General features: G+C 40.9%; 1 protein-coding gene across 1 annotated transcript in view; it reads right to left on the minus strand.

The window, feature by feature from the left end:
* Positions 1-16157, minus strand: part of FBXO34 (F-box protein 34) — an 88331-nt gene extending 72174 nt beyond the window's left edge. Inside the window, exon 1 of the mRNA XM_081113738.1 lies at positions 16045-16157. The gene's annotated coding sequence lies outside the window, so the exon portion shown is untranslated. The remainder of the gene's footprint in view (positions 1-16044) is intronic.
* Positions 16158-19199: the final 3042 nt, after the last annotated feature.

Consider the following 19199-nt stretch of genomic DNA (forward strand, 5'->3'; position numbering starts at 1 on the left):
GATATGCAACCCAGCACACCTGGGCATATGCCCTGACCAGAATTGAACCGTGACCTCCTGGTTCATAGGTCAAGGCTCAACCACTGAGCACACTAGCCAGGCCTCGCTCCCCTTCTTAAGTCCCTTAACAGGAGGGGAAATCCATGAAACTTCCATAAAGGAACAAATCTTATAAAAAGCTTTACAATTCCTAATTCTCTACTAAAATAAGATAATTAAAATTCAAGCGGGGTAGGAAAGGTAGATTCACAAAGTAAAACAAGATAACAACTACAATAAGAGTCAAGCAATTTTTTGGTAATAAACCCAAGAATATCTTAAGTGACTGAGAAAATCTGTAATACAGAGTCTAAGCCACTGAATCAAATAAGGAATAAAATAATTCATTTTTTAGATTCGGAAATAAAATGTAGCTAACATGGTTTAAGTTTTCACTTAAATTTCAAGACCATGATTTTTTTAAAAATTCAGTACTTCTAAAATGTCTTACACTATAATTTTTTAAAAATGTATTTTATTGATTTTTTACAGAGAGGAAGGGAGAGGGATAGAGAGCCAGAAACATCAATGAGAGAGAAACATTGATCAGCTGCCTCCTGCACGCCCCCACTGGGGATGTGCCCGCAACCAAGGTACATGTCCTTGACCGGAATCAAACCCGGGACTCTTGAGTCCACAGGCCGACGCTCTATCCACTGAGCCAAACCGGTTCTGGCTATACCATAATTTTTAAGTGTAAAAATATTTTATACTATAGTCTTATAAGTGCAACTAGAATGTAAAGTTGTTTTAATTTGAGGGAAAGTTACAACCTCCTGCTAGTAAAACAAAATGTAAACTTTCTAGAAATGTTAATATTTATTTGGATTAATAATAATTAATGATATTTTCCAAAAAGGGAGAAAAACCCCACAAGGTGTTAAATAAGACAAAAAATAAATTCTTAAATAAAGGCTACTTCTTGCCAAAGACTACATATAAAGGATCTGTAAAATAGTGCAAAGATAAAAGTGACAGAGGTTAACTAATGCACTTAGCATAGTGCCTGGCATATGAAATATACTGCACTTTTTAAAGTAAATGTATAATAAACAGGCCTTGAAATTCCACAAGTTAAAAATGTTAGTGTATAACTAGTTTACTAAGCTAACCATATAACATGTTAAAAAAAACACAGGCATAGAAAATGTCAAGTGAAAAATAGGATCCCTAAAGCATAAAGCCCATGACCTGCGCTGGACTTATTTTCAGGATCCATTTTCATACTCCTATTTGCAGTATTCCAAATAAGCTAAAACACTGTCATGGAGGTAGAAATCTTCATCTAGGCAAGACTGCCTGAACTACAGACTAAAGTGACTGGTGGGTAGAAAGTACAGAGAATAATTCTGATGACAACTTGAAATAAAATCTCTTGCCCTACTTGGGAAACAAGTTTACCTCTCCTGGTTCCTAGACAATAGAGCAAATGTGTCCTTTGAGACTTCCTTGTTAAACTCAAATTTCACCTTCAGAAATTTCAGATAATCAATACTTTTGTTCCAAGAGTGATTTTACCACTACAAATACTACTACTTCATAAACAATATTTTTAATTTTCAAGAAGCAAATGAACATTTTAATACACAAACTCCTACAACTGAATCTGCTAGAAGGTGTCTAAGTTAACCAGCAGAGTAGAAAACAAAACAGAATAAAAATAAAACAACTTAAAGCTACAAATTTAAACCCAGAGATAGTCCAGGTATGTCCCTAAAGATAAGGAAAAAAAGCTAAGCCTTTAATTATGTGTCTACAATTTGGGGACAAATGATACGAAGCTTAGAATTTAGTAAATTTAGTAGGGGAGATAAGACTAATCCACATGAAGCAATTAGCAATAAACATCAATATATAATGAAGTGCTAAGTGGCTGAGTATTCAATATACACCACAGGAATTCAGGAAATGGAAAGACTGCAGAGGGACTGGAGAGTCCAAAGAGGTTTTACTGGAACAGGCTTCTTATAATGGATGACTACACTTAGAGAACTGGAGAGGGAAAAGCAAGGCTCAGGAAACTGCCTAATTGAGCACCAGATTTGTCACAGGCAATCCCAGAGACATGTGATGGGGGAGAGGATGCACCATCTTACAAAAAGTCTTAAGAGCTACTCTTAAATGTGATGCCACAGCCTGATTGGTGTGGCTGAATGGTAGAGCATCTACCTATGAACCAGGTGAAACAAGTGGTCAGTTTGATTCCTGGTCAGGGTAGATGTCCGGGTTGCAGGCTTAATCTCCAGTAGGGGGTGTGCAGGAGACAGGCGATCAATGATTCTCTCTCATCATTGATGTTTCTATCTCTCTCCCTCTCTGAAATATAAATATAAATATATGTATATGTATATTTTATTTTTCCCCCACAAAAGCCTAGTGCAGGGGAGTAACACGATCCCAGTGGAATTTTTGTTCAATTAACCTGGCAACTGTATAAAAAGACTAAAGAGGGCAAGTAAAGGATTTATGAAAACTATTAACAGAGACAACTATAGATATCTAAATTCAGATTGATCACTGGTCTAGATCTGTGCTATCCAACACAGAAGCCACTAGACACATGCAGCTTTTGAGCACCTGAAATATCACACCAGTCTAAGCTGAGATGAACTTCAAGTGTAAAATGCACAATGAATTTCAAAGACTTTGTATGAAAAAAGAATGCAAACTATCTCAATCATTTTTATATTGATTACATGTTGAAATCCTGATGTTTGGGATATACTGTGTTAAATAATATAATATTAAAATTTTTAGATGTTTCCTTTTACTTTTTAAAATGTGGCTAACAGAAATTTTTTAAAAATATATTTTTATTGATTTCAGAGAGGAAGAGAGAGGGAGAAAGAGATAGAAACTTCAATGATAACAGAGAACCGTTGATTGGCTACTTCCTGCACGCCTCCTACTGGGGGTTGAGGCCGCAACCCAGGCATGTGCCCTTGACTAGAATCAAACCTAGGACCCTTCAGTCCACAGGCTGACGCTCTATCCACTGAAGCAAACCAGCTAGGGCGCTAACAAAATTTTTAATTACATGTAGCTTATATTTCTATTGAACAGCACTGTTCTCTGGTCATCTCAACTTTCTTGACCTCCCATTCCCATGATTTAAAACAATTTTAACGTGTGCCCATAAATATGTGTATGTATGTATGTGTTGTGTATGTGTTGTGTATGTGTGTATACACCACTGTACTACATTTCTTATCCCAGTGGTTCTCAACCTTCTGGCCTTTTAAATACAGTTCCTCATGTTGTGACCCAACCATAAAATTATTTTCGTTGCTACTTCATAACTCTAATGTTGCTACTGTTATGAATCGTAATGTAAATATCTGATATGCAAGATGGTCTTAGGCAGCGGTCCTCAAACTTTTTAAACAGGGGGCCAGTTCACTGTCCCTCAGACCGTTGGAGGGCCGGACCATAGTTTAAAAAAAACTATGAACAAATTCCTATGCACACTGCACATATCTTATTTTGAAGTAAAAAAACAAAACGGGAACAAATACAATATTTGTATTTGCATGAGGCCCGCAGGCCGTAGTTTGAGGACCCCTGGTCTTAGGCAACCCCTGTGAAAGGGTCGTTCGACCATCAAAGGGGTCATGACCCACAGGTTGAGAACCGCTGTCTTATCCTATCCTATATAATAAAAGGCTAATATGCAAATTGACCAAATGGCAGAACGAACAGTTGCTATGACGTGCACTAACAACCAGGGGACAGACACTCAATGCAGGAGCTGCCCCCTGATGGTCAGTGCGCTCCCACAGGGGGAGTGCTGCTCAGCCAGAAACCAGACTTATGGCTGGTGAGCGCAGCAGCAGTGGCGGGAGCCTCTCCCACCTCCGCGGCAGTTGGACATCCCCTGAGGGCTACAAGAGGGCACACACTGGCCTGAGGAATCCCCCCCCCCCCGCAGTGCACGAATTTCATGCACTGGGTCTCTAGTACTACTATATTTTACAAAGAGAATAAACATAAGCAAAAATAAATACTAAAAGGATGAGAAAAATAAATAGAAGTTCTAATATTTTTCTTTTTGCAACCCAATGGACTATCACACATCCTCCATATTGGAGGCCTAGGATGTTACCAGAGTGACTGATCAGGAAAGGACAAATCCAAGTAAAAGATTCACTAAAACTTTTAATAATTGGATAACTATGAGTGCAAAGGAGAGAGGACTAACTAAGTATGACATAATGGACAGCGACTATTTGCTACTCAGCATCCAGTAACCCCTGGATGAGAATTCACTCCTCTCCCAACATGCTGCATAGGTAGCAATGACCCCATCCCCAGCTCCAGGGGTAGGCTCATACTGGCTAAACCAAATAGATATCCATATTCTCAGTGACTGGTTCAAAAATGTCAGAAATGTAATCCAAAGTCAATGAGATACAAGACATTTGCTGGGGCTTCTGGGGAGATAAACTATCTTCCAGCAGTGGTTCTTAAGCTGTGGCTCACAGACTCCCCACAAGGGGTTTAGGTATAGGATTCTGGGTTATCTATAAATTCAGGTGAAGGGGAAAAATTATATCTTTACTAACCTCCAACTGAAATTCAGCATATCCCTCCATTGTGAATTCAGTCACCAGACCACAATATTAACAATATCTGTCACTGTCACAAGTAGAAATCAGATATTTTCCTATCACATGATCTTCAGTTACACCTCCAAACATGTTCATCACTACTTGGAATTTATTAGACTTATTTGGACTAATTTATTATTTAATAAAGAATATTTAATATTATTTGGACTAAAGTATTATTTAACAAAGAAGCACATATTAACCTTATAATTTAAAAAATAATTTGGTTAAATATATATTATTTTTCCTTTTTTTTTTTACTATAAATTTAGAATTTAATTAAAAATTTCAAAACACCTAAAAATGATAAATACCATGACAAATCAAAGATAGTTCAATCATTAGGAATTTACTCAAATATTTTGTATACTAATAAGTCAAAGAAGAAAAACCATATAGTTGAGGTTGGCCCTCAGGTACTTTCTTCCTGTAATAGACATGCAACTTGCTGGCTCAGAAGAGGTCAACCATGATAAGATCATGGGAAATCACGTCACACAGCAGGAGCCATCCTCCATGTCCCAGATCTGCTTCTTGATTGCCTATCCTAGGAATTATTAGTGAAGCCTGACACTGGGCAAGAGTTCTAATTCATGATTGACCTGACAATCTGATCCTTTGTATTATATCAGTGTGTGGACTGGGATTTTTTTTTTTAATATATTTTTTATTGATTTTTTACAGAGAGGAAGGGAGAGAGATAGAGAGTTAGAAACATCGATGAGAGAGGAACATCGATCAGCTGCCTCCTGCACATCTCCTACTGGGGATGTGCCCGCAACCCAGGTACATGCCCTTGACCAGAATCGAACCTGGGACCCTTCAGTCCGCAGGCCGACGCTCTATCCACTGAGCCAAACCGGTTTCGGCTGGACTGGGATTTTTAAAAATCATTTTTTATTTTTCAATTATAGTTGACATACAATATTACATTAGTTTCAGGTGTATACTCCAGTAATTATGTAATTTACTAAGTGATCATCCCAATAAATCGTGTACCATCTGACACCATACACAGTTTTTAGAATATTATTGACTATATTCCCATGACTATTCTGTAACTACCAATTTGCACTTCTTAATCCCTTCAACTTTTTCACCCACCCCAACCGCCTCTCCCATCTGGCAACCATCAAAATATTTTCTGTATCTATGAGTCTGTTTCTGTCCTGCTTGGCCATTTATTTTTTTAGATTCAATTGTTTATAGGTATGTACTTATTGTCATTTTATTGTTCAAATTTTTTCTCTTCTTTATTCTTCTTAAAAAAAGACCCTACATTTAATGTAATACTGGTTTGATAGTGATAAACTCCTTTAACTTTTTCTTGTCTGGGAAGCTCTTTATCTGTCCTTCAATTCTAAATGATTGTCTTGGTGTGGGCCTGTTGGGTTCATGTTGTTTGGAACTCTCTGCACTTCCTGGACTTGTTAGGGAAGTTTTCTGTAATTATTTTTTCAAATAGATTTTCAATTTCTTGCTCTCTCTCTTCTCCTTCTGGTACTCCCATGATATGAATGCTGGTACACTTGAAGTTGTCTCAGAAGCTCCTTACACTATCCTCTTTTGGATTCTTTTTCCTTTTTGCTCTTCTCATTGTGCATTTTTTGTTTCCTTATATTCCAAATCGCCAATTTGATTCTTGGCCTCAGCTATTCTACTCTTGATTCCCTATAAAATATTAATTTGTTGGTGTAGCCTTCATTTCTGACTGGCTCATTTTTATGGTTTCCATGTCCTTTTTTTAAATTTTTTTATTATTTTATATATATATATTTTATTGATTTTTTACAGAGAGGAAGGGAGAGGGATAGAGAGTTAGAAACATCGATCAGCTGCCTTCCTGCACACTCCCTACTGGGGATGTGCCTGCAACCAAGGTACATGCCCTTGACCAGAATCGAACCTGGGACCCTTGAGTCCGCAGGCTGACACTGTATCCACTGAGCCAAACCAGTTAGGACTCCATGTCCTTTTTTAACACATTGTTTGCGAGTAGATTTTATCGCGCGCTAACAGGCATGGGCCATTTTTGCTAATTTTTTGCGCAAATGGCAACGTTCAGTAAAATTACGATAACTTGAGTTTATGTATTTATACGTTACCCACATTCTACCACTAGTCTATAAAAAAACGTATTAATACGTGTCCCACGCTCTACTACACTGGTAGAACGTATAAATACATAAAACGTATAAGTACGTTTCCCGCATACAATGTGTTAAGGTCAGCCACAACCCTGTTTTGCCTGGGGCCACCTAGCATGAGTTATAAAGCAAGCTGCAGATGCCCGCCACTTATGCTGGGCTCGGAGGTGCCCAGGTAAAGCAAAGCTTCCAACCCAGGGGGCTGCCACTAATACTGGGCCTCCGACCACTTAGTGAGAAGTACAGGGCACACTGAGGCCAGGTGCTGCTTGTTTAAGAGAATTTAGGAAAATCTGAAGCATGAGCCAAGACAGGCCATTCATATGGAAAAGACACTGGAAATGACTTGGATGGGCCCACAAACTGGGTGGGGTCTCAGGGAATCACCAGTGTAGGGCAAACAGTGATAGGCTGATTGAAACTCAGATATGGTACCTGCCTGCTAGCTCTGTGGGGGAAGGGCTCAAAAGGAACAATGGCCTCTGCCAACACTTCTAGAAGTCTGAGAGAAAAACTGCCCCTCCAGCTCTCGCTCTGATACCAGACAGTTCTTCTCCATATGTCCCCAAAGCCTTCTGACATGTTGTCCCAGTGCTGGATGGAACTCCGAGGGAGTGAGCCCAAGTAAGTTTGTGCTCAGACCCTTTAAAACTGCCTGGGACTCCAGCAGCTTGCCATCTCACTCAGCCACAGTCCCTGCTGGATTTTACAGCCAGAAGTTACAGGGACTTCTTTTCCTGGCACTGGAACTCTAGGCTGGGGGACCTGGTGTGGGACTAGGACCCTTTGCTACTCACAAGGGACCTCCGCAGCCAAGATATTCCTCCTGGTTTTTATCTACCACAAAGGATGTTGGACCAGCCTGTTCCATGCCCCCCCCCCCCCACCCTGCTCCCCGCTCCATACCAGTTTCAATGTGGCCTCTTCAATTTTTATTCCTTTCTAAAAACCCTTATTTTCTCATCACCATTTATCCCCCGTTCCCTCTTCCACCTCCACCCACCCACCCTCCACAATCACCACACCGTATTCCATGTCCATGAGTTTTTTTTCTTTTTTGCTATTCCTCCACCCACCTTCCCCAGTGCCCCCTTCCACAAGAGCTGTCTGACTACTATCTATGAGTCTGTCTCTATTTTGCTTGTTAGTTGTTTGTTCATTAAATTCCACATGAGTGAAATCATATGGTACTTGCCTTCCTCTGACTGGTTTATTTCACTTAGTATAATATTCTGCAGGTCCATCCATGCTGTCATAAAGGGTAAAATATCCTGCATTTTTATGGCCGAGTAGTATTCCACTGTGTATATGTACCATAGCTGTTTTAGCCACTCTTCTACTGACGGACACTTGGGCTGCTTCCAAATCTCAGCTATTGTAAATAATGATACAATGAACATAGGGGTGCATATATTCTTTCAAATTAGAGTTTTAGTTTCTTGAGGAAAATTCCAAGAAATAGAATTGCTGGGTCATAAGACAGTACCATTTTTAATTTTTTGAGGTAACTCCACACTGCTTTCCACCATAACTGAACCATTCTGTATTTCCATCAACAGTGCATGAGGGTTCCCTTTTCTCCACATCCTTGCCAACACTTGTGCACGCATTCAGTGGGTTATCTTTTCTTTCTGTTGATGGTTTTCTTTGCTGTGCAAAAACTTTTTAGTTTGATGCAGTCCCATTTTTTTTTCCTTTTGTTTCCCTTGTTGAGGAGATATATATTTTTAAAAAGTATTGCTACGAGGAATGTCCAATGTGGCTTCTTCTTTACATCCTTAGTGGTAGGTCTTCTGTTCATCTAGATTTCAGACGATTCTGAATGATGGTTATTCTGTAGATTAGTTGTAATTTCGATGCAGTTGTGGGAGGACACAAGTACCACATTTACCTACACCGCCATCTCAATCGAAAGCCAAACATATTTTTAATATAACTGTTTTCTTTGTAGTCCTGTGTATTTCATTTTAAAAAATATAACTCAGAATGGGGGTCCTATAAGCCACAAGGGTCTCTGGAGCAAAAAAATCAAGAGACCTGCCCTACAGCTTCTGTAGAAGCACTCTTCTTCCCCTCCTCTGAAATTCATGGTATGAGGATGTGGGGCTTGAGCTGCAGACAAACATGCTCTAACCACAAAACACCATGGAAGCAGACGTTGAGGAAGATGAGGTTCTGATCACATAAGTACAAGTGGATCAAGCTTCACCTTTGGACTTTTCAGCCAGTAAATTGAGTTGGGTTTTTGTTATCACAATATAAAAAATCTAAATGGTACAGTTGATTTCAGTAGTTTCTATCTTAACACATTGTGGACCAGTAGTTTTATTGCTAGCTTTACCCAGTGGCCAGATAAGTTTCTATTGAACGAGTACAAAAAACATTTTACATAAATGTTAAAGGCACGCTTTAAAATTAAATACCCATTGCATTTTGAAGTTATTTATTACATGAAGTCATTTATTACAATCTACTATCTTTTTAAAGTATGATACTTTGTAAAACACTGTGTAATATGAAGTGGAACTAAACAAAAGCTGGCAAATTCTCGTGATCCATCCGCAATGTGTTAAGAAACTAGAATAATACCTAAGTCTATGCTTTGAAACAGCAAAATTATAAAAGGTTTAACTTGTCACATTGAGGGAGTCTGAGGAAAATTAGTTCAGTTTTCACAAACTGAGTGTACTGAATATTCACTCAGTACTTACTCCAATCTATTCTCATAAAGACTTCCTGTCATAGAGGATGGACAACTAAAAACTACAATTTCCAGATGCCCTGGAAGCTCAGGTTTTACATATGACATAAATGTGGCCAATGGAGGACAGAAAGTATTATATAATGATGATTCTGTCTATGGAAGTTAAACTTCTGCCTAAGTATGGTGGCAGCAGCATTCTGATTCAACAACATGGTCCATGGTGGCAGTAGGCAAGTTCTGCAGTATCTTTTTTGTTCCAAGAAACTTAGTCTAAACTGTCCATTCAGTCCACTCAAAGTTTACATATCTTCCTTTCCCAATAATCCCATTTGCTACAACTACTTAGAGAAAATGCTAAAGTAAACAGGGATATACAAAGAGAAGCATTTTATTAACAGTTAGAAACCTAACAAGAGTTAACAGCTTATGGATACAGATGTAAGCATAACCTGGAAAGAATTAAAGTGGAGAAGCCCTAAGAGGTAAGGCAAGATTACAAGAAATACCACAGAGTAAAGAACAAAGCTTTCAATAGTTTGGATCTGTAAGAGAATTATCAGCAAAGCTGAGAAATCAGAAGAAATCAGAAGCAAAGAACTGAGAGAAGAGAATTCAAAAGATGAAGAGGTCTTCTATACAAATAAATCCCAAAGATGACAAGAGGATAAGAATTTAACTGAAAGATCAGTTTTCACATTACTCTCCTCCTCAAAAAGCAGCTCAGTTGGTTAGAGCATTGTTCCTATACAACAAGGTTTCGGGTTTGATCCCCAATCAGAGTACATATAAGAATCAATCAACCAATGAATGCATACGATCTTTCCTTCTTCTCTCTCCCTCCCTCCCCCTTCCTCTCTCTCTCAAATCAATATAAAAATTTTAAATTGTCATGGGTACAGATAATGCTCAAACTCCTTCCAAAACTGGGTCCCGACCACCCTTGTTACAACTGTTCCTTTATAGTATAACTTCTAATCACAGTCCATTAAAAATAAATAAATCTGGCCCCTAAAATAAAGGCCCAATTAAAGACCCATACATAGGAAGCTTTCTCTGGCAATACCTAAACTAAAACCCAAACTAAATTATAAGCTTAGAGAGAGCAGGCCACCCTGGCCTATGTTTCTCAGTGGTAGTGGTTCTCAACCTTCCTAATGCCGCGACCCTTTAATACAGTTCCTCATGTTGTGGTGACCCCCCCAACCATAAAATTATTTTCGTTGCTACTTCATAACTAATTTTGCTACTGTTATGAATCGTAATGTAAATATCTGATGTGCTATATGTGTTTTCCTATGGTCGCAACCCACAGGTTGAGAACCGCTGGGTTAGAGCATTGCCCTGTGCACTGCAGGGTCCCAAGTTCGATTCTTAGTCAAGGACACATACCTGGGTTGCAGGTTCCATTGATTTTTTAGGAAGAATGGGAGAGTAAAAGATAGAGAGAAACATCGATATGATAGAAACATATCGATTGGTTGCCTCCTGCACATGCCCCAAACAGAGCCTGGACCAGGGATGAGCCTGCAACCAAGGTTCACGCCCTTAACGGGAATCAAACCTGAGACCCTTTGGTCCACAGGCCAACGCTCTATCCACTGAGCCAAATTGGCTGCGGCTTTTCTCTCCCCCCACCCCTTCCTCCCTCCCTCCCACTCACTCTATAAATCAGTGGGAAAAATATCCTTGGGTGAGGAGTAATGAAAGAAAGAGAGAGAGAGAGAGAGAGAGAGAAAGAGAGAGAGAAAACAGGGCCTGTGTTCTTGATGTCTTTATATTCTGATTACCTAACAAAATGTCACCCAAATGTGCTAACAAAGCAGGCTCTTTGAACAGGTAGTTTCAGAAGATACTGGTGGAAGTGAGATTGCAGGAAATTAAAAAGTTAAACTGACTTGGACGTGCATGAAGGAACTTTCTATAGTAATGGTAATGGTCCTATAGCATGACAAGGTTATGGGTTACATAGATGTATGAACTTATCCCACCTAACGGAATGCTTCCCATAAGATCTGTATTTACTGCAGTATATAAATTTTACCTAAAAAACTAGTAAACAAATAGTTCATGATAGGCATACTAGGGTAAAGTATACTTCCTTTGAAATATAACAAAAATGAGATGCACTAATGAGTGGATAGAAGAAGAGAGGGAAGACAGAATGGATACAGAAAAGCAAATTCTATAAAATATGAATTGCAGAATCTAGGTTGTGGGTATTTAGGTATTCAATATACAAACAATTCTTGCAACTCTTCTATGAAGGTTTTCATTATAAAATGTTAAGGAAAGAAAGCAAATAGTGGAAATGAAGGCTGTGAGAGGCTCACATATTTCAGAACTTTGTCAATTAAAGAAAAGGACTGATAACAAAGAAGGTATATAACATGCCTCTGAGATTGGGATGTCTAGACTGTTCCTCTTCTCTCTACCTCCAATTTTAGACTGCATATAAAGACTAGTCTGGCCTTAAGTGCTTAGTCTTGCCTCAAAGAAAGAGCTCACTCACTTAAACTCCATTTATTCTAGGATTATTCAAATTCATGGATTCTAGACCCTTTGATAATCTACTAGCCATTCTTTTTACCTGAGCTTTTAATACATCCTTAAACCAGCCTTTAGACAAGACCTCTGGCCAACCTGGTATAACATAACTGGTTTATCCTCTTGGTCCAATTCTGGCCCCTTAGAATTATGGTCCTCCATAGCAAAGGAATGTTAAAACATAATGTCCTTGCAGTAAGGACAATTCATCTGAGTGAATTGTACCTGACACAGAGGTACTCAAAAAATGTTTGTTAGATGAATGAACCCCATGCCTGATAATATAAAGCACATATGTAGCTTAGTTTCACATTTATACCTACACTGTATTGAGGATAGTAAATGTATGTGCTAGGATTCTGAAGGTAAAGATTTTCAAAGAAAAGGTCTGGAGCCTCTTCAGTGGAGCTAAACAGAAGATGCAGCTGGAAATTAAAGTCTGATAAACTGAACTATCACTAGGAAACACCTACATTTTAATCATTAATACTTTCCCAGAAAACACAGTAAGTTCATCAGCTTCAAAATACCATAAGTATGAACTAAAGGAGAAGATAAATTATGCAAAGATAAGGATTGACAGGAATTCAATTTCCAAATGACCTAAATGCATTTGGCGCTAATCTATTCTTTTTGTTGTTGTTTCCAAAGGACTGCAGATTATGCACTTGTTGAATTTTGCCTTTGTCACACATAACCTAACAAGGAAGGCATTCATTATACCATAGTAGCTTCCCTCAAGTATCTGTTTCTGAACAGCTGCAAATTTTGGAAGATAACACCAAATGATGTCTCTAACGATTAGTACATTCTCTCCCCAAAAATATTAAAACAAGTTAATTGTTGTTGTTAATATGTTTACTAGAATATCAAAACCATATTAAACTGGCTTAGCATAAACTTTAAGCTTAGAAAATCAAGTAGAAAGTTTGTATAAGAATTTCAATTCTACATGTTAACAGAATTGATCCAATAAACATATCCTAAAGAATTTCTAAAATTTAGCATTTCATTCTGCATGATGTTTGTTTTTATCTATCAGAAAAATGCTATATCCCTAATGACTGGTTGATTTAATCCCTTCAAATGCTGTAATCTGGATAATGACAAAATATTTTAAAATAATAATACGCCCGATCCTAAATAAATTTCCATTTATAAGTAAAAGCTGCTTCATAGACCTAAAACAGCAAGGCCTGGGTGAAAAGCATCCTTTGGAAAAATGTTTCAGAAGAATTATGACTTGTTAAATAGTTAAGCAACTATATGCATAAACTGGCTTTTTTTTTTTATTACTGTCATTGTTCCTCAGTCACATAGAATACACAGACATTCATCCTCTACCTATTAACTCATTTTCCATGAGGAAAAATAAAAGTTTCTCTTCCTTGGCAGTGCATTTTCCCGCTCTATTTGAAATGCACTGCCAAGGAGGAGCTATTTTATTATCATCATTTATTTACCTTTCAACTCACATTTAGTTTTACTTCGCCCCTTCCCATTTACACCAGTACACTTAATTAACAGAGCCATGTAGCCTGGCCCAGAAAGGCCACACAGAAAAGACACATGCAAGGGTTCTTTTTATACCTCTTTCAATTTCATTATATAATATCTTGCCATGATCCTTTCATCATAATAGATTGATTAATACCCTCAATATCATCAATACCTATCAGTCCCGAGGATCCAAACAAATACTGTCTTCAGAACCTTCACTCATCATTGTCACCATACAATTCCCAATTTCTTTTAAAAAAAAACAAATTAACAACTCTCAGGAGTACACACAGTGCTGCTAAATTTCCAAGGTATGGTGAGGATCAAAATGAGATTTACAAGAAAGCTTTGTTTTGTGAACTTCCAGTCAAATCTAATAGTAATTAATAAGGGTAAAATTTTGTTCTCATTTCCTGAGTTAATAGGTATAGCATAACTTTCCTCTATACATTGGTGCAAAATCCAGAGAAACAATACATTGTCAATAATTTATAAAGAGCCTGGAAAGAGTTTAACCACCACAACAAAAAACCTACCTTACAAGTCAAGGTCAGTGAAAAAGGATTGAGGGTTCCTATCCAAGCTTCCTACTGAAAACACGAAATCGTAATTATGCTTTAATTTTAAGCCATCTACCTTCCAAACTAGATTCCAGTAAATGATTCTACAGAGAGGAAGACAGGATGAAAGTATTGATAAGCTGAACCTGGAGTGAGTCAGTAATGGCAAATGACTAGCCTCTCTTTCACTCTGATCTCTTTTGAAAGCTCTGGAAGAAAACCAAGAAACTTTAAAAAAAAATTCTATGGTTTCATATTTGAAAGCACCACTGACAAAAAGTTACATGTCCAGACAAGCAGTCCGGGGATATTATTATGTATATTGTTATGGCCCAGCCTTAGTAAGAAAGCAAGAAAAGGGCTTGTTACTGAGCTCTAACCAGAGAAAACCCTCAATTATCCATGGTAGCATGGGGCGGGGACAAGCTGGATGAATTAAATCTTCAGGTAATTATTATCTAAGAATAATGGATTAATTCAAACACCCTCCTCCTTACAACAGGAAAGGTTCATTTAAGATCTACTCTCAAGCAAAAAAAAAACCAGTCAGAGAAAGACAAGTATCACATGATCTCACTCATATGTGGAATCTAAAGAACAAAATAAACTGATGAACAATGTAGATCCAGAGACATAGAAACATGTAACAGACTGACGAATTTCAGAGGGAAGGCGGGGGTGGGCTGGTGGGAAGAGATTAACCAAATAACTTAGACGCATATATGCATAACCCATGGACACAGACAATAGTGTTGTGAAAGCCCGGGGCGAGGGGTCAGGGGCCGGCTGGAGGGGGTCAATAGGGGGGAGGGCGGGGGAGGCCGGGAATGGTACATCTGTATTACTTTCCACAATAAACATCAATGTCAGAAATAAAAAACAGTAATAAAAAGATCTGCTCTCCCTCTTCCAGGCCATTCTCTAACAAAAATGAGAACGAGCAGATAGATGATGTCCAAACTGTCTTGCAAAAATGAGTAAGGCAACTGCATCACCAGCACGCAAATCAGTTCTATTTCCCCCCACAATTCCTATCCACAAACCACCAAACTATGAGTTTAGATTCCTGGGAGGCATTTACATTAAACACCCCAACCCCACGCCCCCAAAAGTCCTTCTGCTGAAGCTGTTTCTAAATCAAATGTGCCTGATACTGAGGTTAAGGGACCTGACAACTCCTACATGAAAACTGGAAAATGCTGGTGTCCAACAACTTTCGATTCAAATCCACGGCGATCCCCGGCCACAGGAGACGGAACTTCCTCTCTCCCCTCCGCAACCCGCCGGCCCTCCCGCGTCAAGGTCCCGGCCAAGGGCCTGCGGTGACATCACAGCCCCGCTCCCGGACGTCACAGGCGCGCGGACCCACAGCACCATGACTTCATCGCCGACCGGAGCCGGCCCGCAGGCGACTTCCGCCGGCCCGGGGGCGAAGGCAGCTCGAAAGGTGAAGGCCGGGCGCCAGCTCACCTGCGCGGCCGCGGGAAGGGCAAGGGGGCCGAGCCCCAGCGGGCGCGACCGCGCGCGGCGACCCCCGCCCAGGGCCCGACTTCCTCACCGGCCGCTGGTCCCGGCGGTGGACGAGCCGGTCCGCTGCCTCCTCACGGCCTATCCGTCATCGCCGAGGCTTCAGCCCGGACGTGGACCCCGCTCCCGCTCCCGCCCGCCGGTCCGCCCGACCTCCGTGGCCCGCGGGGGCGCTCAGCGCCGGGCCCGCGTGCGGCTGGAGGCCGCCCCGGGAAGGGGTGCGGGCCGCCGACTCCGGCCCCAGACGCGCCCGCAGCGCCGCGCGCCCCGGACCCGCGGGCGGCGCCCCCGCCCCCACCCGCCCCGCGTCCTGGGAGCGCAGGCGAGCGGCGGGAGGGGGCGGGGAACGGCCACGGTGGCCGTCGCTGAACCCCGACCGCGCTGCCCCAGCGCCACGCCACGCGGCCCCGACCCACCTGCGCTCCTGCCCCGGCCCGGGCCTGGCCCGGGGCTGCACACCCCGATGCGGCGGCGGCGGCGGCAGGAGGCCTGGCTCGCTCCCCTCCGCTGAGGCGGACCGAGCGCCCAGCGCGGCGCGGCGAAGCCCAACGCTCGCCCCGAATCCTATTTGTTTGGCTAAAACGGCGTGACGTCACGCGCCGGCCCAATCGACGGTTGGCCAAGGGAGGGGCCGCGGGCCAGGTGATCGCAGCGCCCCCTGCCGGGCATTGTGTGGTACTTCGGCCGGTGGGGCGTGAGGAGTGGGGCGAAGCATCTGCGGGCCCCCAAGTGGTGGCGAAGAGCGAAAGCTCCAGCACGACCTGCAGGGAGAGCAATCAGACCTGGGGGCTGGCTAACCGGAATGGCAGTAACGCCAGTGTTTAGTCAATAAACATGACACGTTTATTAATACTCCTGGGTGCACCTGGAGCTATAAATGGTATTAGATGACCACGTATTACATATCCTATTGACTTGGGTTCCAATTTTGGTTCTGCTACTAGCCTGGAAGACTGGGCTTCTGGCTTGTCATTTGTAAAATGAAGGAGTTGGGAGAGTCCCTCTGACTGTCATTCTTTTCTATGCAAACCACAGCAGAAATACCTACCAGTACATACGTAAACTTTGAGATTGACAATGGACTTGCTCTACGGCTGGCCAGCAGGTCACACTTAGAATAGCACTGGTCTAAGAGAAGACTAGAAGGCAGTGAAACCACTTTAGGCAAGTCCTTCCCTTGGTTCTATTTCTCCATTCATACATTGGGAATGATCCCAAGAAATGATGCCAGTAGGACCCATGCAGTGTGCATCAGGCCCTCAGGAGGGAGGCCTGGGTGGGATTGGTGTGGCACAGTGAGACCATAAGACTCTAAGGGGCTGGAAGAGGGGCGAGATTAAGGTGGCCTGCTCCTAAAGAAGAGTCTTTCTAGTGGGATTTTCCCCAGAAGATGTTTTCTCCATGGTCAGTGGAGTAAGACCAAATGTGACAGTCCAGATCAGGCCACAGACCCTGTAGCCTGAAGCCACTCGTGTGGGAACACAAGGTTGCAGCTTCTTAGAGGACTAGGAGGGCTAAGAGCTTGTGCTTAAGAGACTGGAAGCCAAGACAGCAATGCTACTGTAAGAAACAAGGGGGAGGGTCACAAAGGAGTACGCAAGTTTGCATATCCCACTAACTGTTATAGCACAAAAGGAATGAAATCCAGCTGAGAATCTTACTGCATTCCAAGTACTAAAATATAACAGGCAAAGGAAAGCAGCTTATCACACACCATCCCCAAGCCCATCAATCCTTTTTCTTATCATAAAATCAGAACTCTCTACTATGAGCCATTATAATCAGACATGTCCACTTCTTTAATTTCTCCATTCTCCCCCTTGTCTTGGCCAAAATGTTATCTCCTCAGAGAGCTTTCTCTAACTCTCCAATGTAATATTTCAGCCTTGTCACTTTCCTTAATCACCTAATTGGCACCCAATAAATATCTATTGAATTAAAAATACTCATACTTTTTCTCGCCAGACAATCTAATCCAGAATGCAAGTGTTCATCACCAGTGGATGGCTAATAAAAGTGACTAGAATGTCTTATATATTAGAAATAGGACATGAATAATGGGAGAATCTAAGGCATTGCTGTAAGAATATGACCAAAAGTAGGAACATCTGAACTCAACCAGTCAGTCATGATTTTGGTGCTTCAACACAAATTACCCTTGATTAAATGTTCTAAATTACCAATGGGTTATAAGGATACTTCTATTATCCATTTGGCATTTAGACAGGAATTAGATTTCACTTAGTAATACCAGGTAATTCATTCTTATATATTTTGTATCCTATATAATAAAAGCCTAATATGCAAATTATCCCCTGGTCCAGGAGTTCGACTGGGGGGGGTCCCCCCCCCCTGGCCATCCTGGCCCACTAGCCCTGATCTGGGCAGGCCAGCTGGCTCCACCTGTGCATGAATTTGTGCACTGGGCCTCTAGTTTTTAATAAAGTCCCAGTCTGTTTGTTGAAAAATGGCAAGAAAGAAAATGAACTAGGGAGTTACTACCCACTGGCTGTACATCAAATAGCAATTCAATGGAGTAAGTGAATAATGACCTAAGCCAGTGGTTCTCAAAAAGGTGATGGATTACTTTTGTCCCCAAGGGGGTAAGTGCAAATGGCATCAAATAAGGAGAGGCCAGGGATACTGCTCAATATCCTACAAGGTACATTTCAGTCCCCACAGCAAAAAATTATCCCTCCCCAAATGCCAATAGTGCCAAGGTTCAAAAACCTGGCTAATCAGTGTGATCCTAACCTCCTCGTCAGTGATTGGTTTAGGCACAAGTGTGTGATGTAAATCTAGCCAATAAAATGCAATGGAAGTGTACTGAGATACTTCTGGGAAAGGTTTTTTCTACCCTAAAGAAATTCATTTTCTGTTGAAATGCAGCACTTTTCTAAATAAAATATTTACCAATAATGAGAAAGAAACAAACAAGAAGAGACAGTCCCACATCTGCTGCGAGATGTCAATGTGTCTGTGTGTGGTGTCTGGTGCTGCGACTGCCATCTTGGGACATGAGCGTTGTTAGCTGAAGAGAGCATAAAAGCATGGCTAAGCAGAGAGATGGAAGTAACCTGCATCTTTGATGAGATCATCAAACCTCTGATTTAACCAATCCATGAGATTTCTTGTTATATGGGGTAATAAATTATATTTCTATTTAAGTCATTTATAGGACTTTTATAAAAATTAGAAAGTAATTAAAAACATCCTGGTGAGAGAGAGAGAGAGAGAGAGAGAGAGAGAGAGAGAGAGGCTGTTGAAAAGGAAACAAAATGGGAGGGCAGATACTAACCTACTCCTTTGGAGGCAAGCTCTACAATAGTTTAAATAATAAAATAATTTTGTTTTGCTATGCTTCCAGAATAATCTTTAACTAATAATACCCAAAGCTGATAAAATCAGTGGGAAAAGAATCATTGTCTATAAATGCATAAATGAATAGGAACTCATGTGACACTTGAAATATTTCAGGAAATGGCATTTTCCAACCATTAAAATTTAATGTGAGGGAGCCTGCGGCATTAGAATGAGACTAGCAAGTCTACCCTTATTCTTCCTAAGCGCT

Source organism: Myotis nattereri (assembly GCF_964212035.1).
Source record: "Myotis nattereri genome assembly, chromosome: 1".
NCBI lineage: Eukaryota > Metazoa > Chordata > Mammalia > Chiroptera > Vespertilionidae > Myotis > Myotis nattereri.